The 8509-nt window shown below is 37.3% G+C and overlaps 1 pseudogene; it reads right to left on the reverse strand.

The window, feature by feature from the left end:
- Positions 1–6880: 6880 nt before the first annotated feature.
- Positions 6881–8160, reverse strand: LOC148612869 (uncharacterized; annotated as a pseudogene).
- Between the last annotated feature and the right edge of the window lie 349 nt (positions 8161–8509).

Genomic DNA, 8509 nt, shown 5'->3' on the forward strand with positions numbered 1-8509 from the left:
CGACAGCATTTATGAGTTAATTTTATCATAGAAATATTTGTTTTTTTATTACTAGAAATATATTGTGATGAACAGATGCATTAGGTCATTCTATGATAATATTACTGTGTCCCTAGAGTAGGCTAACCCTACCTGTGCACCTGGTATATGCTCACAGTTTTTAGTGGAGTCGGGGTTGTTCATTTACATTTTTTTCTTTGTGCGTGTAATTTTGGTTATTTCATGTTCAGTCTTGTGTCTATTTTCTCTGTCAGGTCTTTATCCTTGGAATAGATTTCCGCTTGAAGTGTTTTTCCCATGATTACTCCTTCACATTATTATACCTAAGGCTTCAGGAATTAATAAGTAGGTGCTTCTGAATTTCTGTTCAAGGATATACATTTTGCAGTCTTTCTTAATAACCAATAGGGACACATAACACTAAGACATTCTGGAATAATTAGCTCTTGTCTTGTCCAAATATTTGCTGTTTACTGCAAGATTATATGTAATTCATGTTATGAAATCATGGTTTTACTTACACTTGACATTGGAAGCTTATTTTGTACTTATCTGATGTATTAAACACAATAATGGTTTACATCATTTATTTCTAATAAGCTGTTATAGTTGACCTTCATTCAGTAATCTTAATGCTATTTACATATAATTCTGTCTGTAAAGATTTAATTTGGTTAAGTCGGCAAAAATGAAAAGACCACAATATGTCGTAGAATTAACAAACTTAAACCTTGGGGATACATCCAGGGATCAGTCGTTCAAAACTTTATCCAGTGGGTACATCATTTTAACATTCTGGTCCTGATGGGTAAGCAATTCCAGCTTTTAGGAATAACATTTGCTATTCATGGAAAATCAATCGATCAAAAAAAAAAAAAAAAAAAATAAATAAATAAAATAAAATAAAAAAAAATACCGATTATATAATAGTAAATATATATTGGTCAATCACATTATGGCTATGACCGTTTTTAACTTGTTTTTTTATTATATAAGCCCCTGATACCTAATTCTACCAAAGGATAAATATGAGCTAAGAGATAAAATACCATGCGATGAAGCAGCTTGTATGTTACTACAGTAAAGTCATAGTCGTCACGTTTGTCAGAGTTCATTTGATTTTTTCGTGCTCAGAACCCTAGCCAGGGTCTAGGGCGCTCTGCCCACAGAGCATCTGGGTTGTGTGCCCCAGGTGGTGGAATGGGGGACCCCCTGGCGTGTTACATGCTGGGGTTGTCAGGCTATAATACGGAAAACCTGACCGCAAACCATAGTGGTGCACCGCGTTGGAAAAGATGCCACGTTCCTCTCAGTTAAAGAAACCTACTGTGGTATTCTCCCGCAGTAGGAACCATAGGGCTCCGCCACAGGAGGCTAAATTGCCCGACCCTACCCACCTCTCCCTATTTCCAGTGGTAATCAAAATTTGTCGACCCCATTGTCCTTGTGTCCCTTCCCTTTTTTATTTCATCATCATTTCATGTTCATTTTATCATCAATTTCATGTTCATCGTCTGAATATAGCTGAAATATTGGTGCTCGGACGTTAAACCCCAACAAACAAACATTTTATTTTTTCCTTGTAAATCTGAAGATTAAAATCAGGTAGAAAGTAACTTACAGTATGTTTTTAATGTCAAGCTCGTAGGTATAAATGAAATTAAGATTAATCTTGGTGTCTACATATCATTGAAAAAAATTCTTTTGCAGAAGATTAGACCAAAGGATTTTTGTTTTTTTTTAGATTCAGTAAAATATAACAAAATGCACTCATATAGCAATGTAGAAAACATTTGCAAACAGAGGTACAGAATTGGTGCCCATCAAGGTTCCCATTGTACATCTGAACACTAATCCACCGAACCGACACATATGTTGTTTATTCTATCAGAAAGGTCAAATTATTTTTATCTGTACATTTGTTGTTAATGTTTTTGAAAGTATATTTCACTAAATAAGATTTGTATCGGCCTATAACAAGGAGAAAAATCTACTCGTCCAATCATTTGTACAGAACAGCAATGAATTAAAATTTTCATCCTTTAGCTGCTGATAATGTGAAATGTCTGAAAAAATCAAACGTTTTATACTAACACAATGGTGAAGAGGTCTAGGTTTAATATTCAGTGTAAGTTCTTTATAACTTTCTATAAAATGCACATCGAGAAATACCTATATTCTTGATTAACAACTATGTCATCTATTTCCTTATTAGATGGATGCAAGCAAAGAAATACGATTGTGCACTTATTAACCACTCATGCAATTTAGGTACCCATAACAACGAAAAAATCTTATCCTTCGTCTTTCGTTGAAATAATTAAAAGAAGAAAGAGCTGAAATATGATTGTTCATGATTACATTGTTTGACCTTGAAGTTGATGATTTTTTTTTTATCAAAACAACAGTAGTTCATATTGCTAATGCTTTATGTGTGACGTCTTATTTTGTTTATCTTTCAGTTTTTGTGTTATCTATTTTATTCGGTTTGATACATTATTTATGTAGGTGTTCTTTTTGGATTGTGACGTGTTTGAATTCTTCCACTACTGATACTTCGGGATTTTTTTTTGCCGATTTCCGATATTTAAAGTGAAGAGAGCACATTTTTCATGGGTTGTTTACAATGATGTTGCAAAGTTGCTTTTGCACTCACTGATTTTTCAAAGAACCCTTGCCTTTACTAAACTCGCAGTAGTTTACGGATAACAAGGATTTCAAAGGGTTGTGAAATCATGCTAGAACAATGTAAGAAGAAAAAAAAATGATGGGTGAGTGTGCTCGACCATTCAATTGAAATTTTGGCAGGAAAGGGATGTTCTCTTGATTTTCCAAAGGTTTTATATTAGTAGGTTTTACCTATTACAACATGTAAAAACCCTGGAAAAATAACAAGAATTTCATGTTAACTTCTCATACTACATTTTAAGGTGCGTTTAATGAAATTATTGAAAAAAGAGTGAGGGTTATTCGGCAATACATATTAATGCTAAGAAATTGATAAAACCAGAAATTCTGACAAAAATGGATACATGAACAGTGAACATCCTTAGGTAGCATTCGAGCTTCAAATCACACAAAATATGATTGATTTTTGGGTTTTAACCCCCAAGCAGCAATTTTTCAGCTATATCCAGGCGATGAACATAAAGTGGATTATGAAATAAATGTAACGGGAGAGCATGATTTGACTCCCAAAATTATACTCCGCCACCGAGGATCAAACCCTAGCCCGCTCGGTGACAAGCCAGTGACAAACCGATTCGGTTAAAGAATTAATCCTTTAGCCAAGTGAATTAACTGGCTATTTATTAAATCTCACTACCTACTACAACGCAGGTAGGCCGTCCTGCCTTATTTCCCCCACCTTAAGAGTCTTCGTACCACGAACGTATCTAACACTAGCTTAATAGCTAACCAAACTCCGTGGGTTTTTAGTTGGGCGCCAAATGTCGGTAGAGCATGAGACTCTTAATTTCAGGGTCGTGGGTTCGAGCCCCACGTTGGGCGCAAAATGTATTGGGAGAGCATGATTTGACTCCCATAATTATACTCCGCCACCGAGGATGAAACCCTAGCCGGGTCGGTGACAAGCCAGTGACAAACCGATTCGGCCAAAGAATCAATCCTTTAGCCAAGTCAATTAACTGGCTATTTAAATCTCACTACCTACTACAACGCAGGTAGTCCGATGAAAAACACGTTATAAACATGGGTAGGATCCGGGAATTTAGTCTTCTGTGTCGGAGCCGAAAGGTTCCTACTCCGAGATAATACCACAGCAGGTTTCTTTAACGTGCGAGGAACGTGGCATCTTTCCCAATACAATGCACCATGGTTTGCGATCATGTTTTTCATATTATGGCCTGACCGCCCCAGCATGTAAAATGCGAGGGGTACCTCATTCCACCACCTGGAGTACACTAGGCAGAGCGCCGTAGCCTCAGGCAAGGCGCACTGAGCACTATTTAGTTCTTACGATCAGCTTAGCGCTGCTGTGGGCCTATACCCGTGCAGGTCCGGGTGTTATAAGAATAGGCCTACAGCAGCGCTAAGCTTGTCGTAGAAGCCGACTAAATAGTGCTCAGAACCTTAGCCGAGGGCTAGGGCGCTCTGCCCACAGAGCAAATGGGATGTGTGCCCCAGGTGGTGGAATGGGGTACCCCTGGCGTGCTACATGCTGGGGTTGTCAGGCTATAATACGGAAAACCTGACCGCAAACCATAGTGGTGCACCGTGTTGGGAAAGATGCCACGTTCCTCGCACGTTAAAGAACCCTACTGTGGTATTCTCCCGGAGTAGGAACCATAGGGTTCCGCCACAGGAGGCCAAATTGCCCGACCCTACCCACTTCCCAGTGGCAATCAAAATTTGTTGACCCCATCGTCCTTGTGTCCCATCCCTTTTTCATTTCATCATCATTTCATGTTCATTTTATCATCAATTTCATGTCGTCTGAATATAGCTGAAATATTACTGCTCGGACGTTAAACCCCAACAAACAAACTGCAGGCCTATTGTTTGACACCCGGACCCCCACGGGGCAACAAAATATAATACATGGTTATATAGCCTACATATTTTTTTTATAAATATTTTGTTATGAAATGTTCTAGTAAAAACAAATTGACATGCCGCTTTTCATATAACATTTGGTCGTAGGCTATACCAATGATAAGCGAGCAAAGCTCGCTCTTTAATGTAAAGAAATTCGTATAAATATTCATCATACTGACACTTAAGAAACACTCCATCGGGATACATTAAAGCTTCAGAAATAGTAAACTGGCAGACTGGAAAAAACGTTTAAAGACTGTGTTATTTTTTTAAAGCTAATTTAGGTTGGAAGATCTTGATAAAAAAACTTGATAAATGATAAATGACATGAAGTCCTGATACTTTTGCTTCGGACTTCGCTCGCTCTTAATGCCATTGCCTATTATAGAATGTATTGTAGAATTCAACATTATGAGCGTCAACTCTGTAAGGCAGTAATCATTTGTTTTCTTGGAAAAAGGGGGACTATGGATTTTTCAGGAAAAAAGTTTGTTACTGGCAAATCTGGTAAAAAGTAATTTTACTTATCACTGGAGAGAGAAAAAAAGGTTTGTTAAAAAATGACCAAAATATAAATCCTGCTTTCTATGTAACAGACGCTAAGCAGTAGTGAGATGACATTTGTTTTCAATAGATACTTAAAAAAAATCCGTATCCTAAATGAAACTGAAATTCAATAGTAATTATTGGATTTTCGATGTGAATTATCTCCTAAGACCAGACAGATTGGCATGAGTATAAACAAATTTCACCATAATGACCAATAAAGCAACTTCATGATAAAAATAAAAATGGTAAGCTTTGTGGGGTATATCATATATTACAGAATTTGCATGATTTTTATTACAAAGACCCTAATTAAATCAAATGGTGACACATGTCTTGTATCGTGCAGTCCTGACAAGTGAATAATTAATTAGATTTTGAATCAATATAAACTGACTATCCTGCTCCTGATCGTTAAATTTAATAGTTTGTTTGTTTGTTGGGGTTTAACGTCCGAGCAGCAATATTTCAGCTATATTCAGACAATGAACATGAAATGGATGATAAAATGAACATGAAATGATAAAAAAAGGATGGGTCACAAGGACAACAGGGTCGACAAATTTTGATTGCCACTAGAAAAAGGGGGGATGGGTAAGGTCGGGCAATTTAGCCTCCTGTGGCGGAGCCCTATGGTTCCTACTCCGAGAGAATACCACAGCTGGGTTCTTTAACGTGCAAGGAACGTGGCATCTTTCCCAACACGGTGCACCACTATGGTTTGCAATCAGGTTTTCCGTATTATAGCCTGACAACCCCAGCATGTAACACGCCAGGGGTATCCCATTCTACCACCTGGGGCACACATCCCAGTTGCTCTGTGGGCAGAGCGCTCTAGCCCCCGGCTAGGGTTCTGAGCACTATTTAGTCGCCTTTTACGACAAGCTTAGCTCTGCTGCAGGCCTATTCTTCTGACACCCGGACCTGCACGGGTCTAAATTTTATAGTGAACAGATCGCAAAGAAGGTGACGAAAAATATATTATCTGTTATTTTTGTTTTTGTAAGAATCAGGTAAAATTGGAAATACAGATATATGCTGGTCTAAACCCCACTCCCCGTGCAGGTGCGAGTGTATAAAAAATAGCCTGCAGCAGCGCTAAGCATGTCGTAAAAGGCGACTAAATAGCGCTTACAGACTCTTTAAACCAGTTTGTGTGAAAAGTCAAGATGAAGAAAAACGATCATTTCTTCCACTACCGTTTGCAACAAAGGTATAGATGCAATTAATTTGGCTAACATCCTCCATCACAAAAACGTTACCAACAAAATTCCCCCATATTTCAAGGACAAATCCATACCAATTATTTCATATTCCTATACTTCACCCATAGCATCCAAAATTTTCAATTATAAAAGGCTATTGCAGAACCTCGAGATTGAGGACTTCAAGGCTAAACCACCTGACTGTTCTTAGTGTAAACCATATTTTATTAAAAAATGCATAACAGAATACAAAACATAAATAAGAAATCGGGATTCGGAAACAAGTTTCCTTATATTAATTCGTCTCCCCCAGAAAAAAAATCAGATAGAACGTGATAATAACATCAATAAATCGTGATCATATATTAAGAACATATCAACTTCAATGCAAAAATCAGCTAAATTAAGGTTAAAAAGTAATTCTAACTGCTGCGAATGTGTGAGAAGTATATCTATGGCTATGTTTTTAGTCCGGTCAATTGGAGACATAATAAATGCAGTTAACTACATGTAACAAAGCTAGGCAGTCATAATCGTAAATATTAGGGTGGAGAAGCAATGTTGCTAAGCATCTACAGACCGAACCGTCTACTCTCAGTAATGAAATTCTGAACTTGTTCGAAAATATTTTCATTTTCGCGATCGTTTTTCGAAGGATCACCGAAAAGAAGAATTTTTGTATTATAATTACTTAGGGTGCCTATAGTTCTTTGTCGTAAAGCTGTATAATTAGGACACTGTACTAAGAAATGTCTATTATTTTCTACAGATCCACAAGAACAAAATTTATTATCAGTAATATTCCGATTAAACAAGTGTTCGTTTAGAGCGCTGCAGTTTAATCTTATTCTGGCATGAAGAACTTGAGATTTGCGTTTTCCAAAGTTGTAGTATCGAGGACATTTTATGTTTTGGTTAGGATGATTCCTAATAGATTGCTTGGAAGAGTTTTCTCGAACTTCAGCCGGGAGTCCGTTACACAATTGAACAACCGATGGTAAGAACGAATTTTGACAAAACGCCGTTCTGCTATTAACAGTTTGAATGTCGTGAGTCCGTCTAGTATTATAATTGTGAATTTGTAATAATTGTTGGGGCACTAAGCTACTTAAATATTCGGGTGTTTTGTTATGAAACATTTCATGAAATGTTAGAATTTTGTGCTTTTGACGCCTTACTGAGAGTGCTTCCCGACCAGTATCTTCATAAAGGTTAGCCTTAGACACTAGTTTTGTTCCACCAGTAACGATTCTGGCTACCTCAATTTGTAAACTTTCTAGCTTATCAGTTATGTCCGTATATTCCAAGATGGGTCGTATAAAGCTAAAGTAAATGGTTTGGATATGTTTACGTTTTAATTTAAACTTCAGACTTCTTAGAACATTAATACGAGGAGTAACCTTATCTATTAAGGAGTTTACATGTGAACACCAAGTACCGTCTTCACTAAAACTTAAACCAAGATGCTTATGGGTTTCGACTTCCTTTATCAATTCATCGTTCATATATATAGGGGGATGGTGTGGCTTACTAGTCTTACGGGAGATGGTAATAATTTCCGTCTTTTTTGGATTGAAGTTTACAAGCCATCGTTTAGACCATTGATGAATTTTCTCAACATCAGTATTAAGTAATTCAGATGCTGCATATGGGTTTTCAACAACTATAAATAATGAAGTGTCGTCTGCAAACAATCTTATATTGCATAATATATCACGACAATGTCATTTATATATACTAAGAATAGAAGGGGCCCAGGTATTGATCCTTGGAGAACTCCTGCTTCTATATTAAAACTATCAGATGACTGTCCAGATATAACTTTTTGCGTCCTATTCGATAAATAACTCATGAACCATTTTAAAACCATTTTAAAAGACTACCACGTACGCCAATTGCTCTTAGTTTGAAAATGAGATCTTCGTGTGCCAGACTCGATCAAACGCTTTGCTTATGTCACAAAAAACTACTCGAATTTCTTTCCCTGCTTATCTAATAATTAAATAAGTTGTAAAAATATTTAAAGACGCATTTCTCCATGACTTACCCCGTGCAGGTCCGAGTGTCAAAAGAATAGGCCTGCAGCAGCGCTAAGCTTGTCGTAAAAGGCGACTAAATAGTGCTCAGAAACCTAGCCGGGGGCTAGGCGCTCTGCCCACAGAGCAACTGGGATGTGTGCCCCAGGTGGTGGAATGGGGTAC

This window comes from Perna viridis, chromosome 7 (assembly GCF_037379345.1).
Source record: "Perna viridis isolate PV_CMFRI_1.1 ecotype Kerala chromosome 7, ASM3737934v1, whole genome shotgun sequence".
Lineage (NCBI taxonomy): Eukaryota > Metazoa > Mollusca > Bivalvia > Mytilida > Mytilidae > Perna > Perna viridis.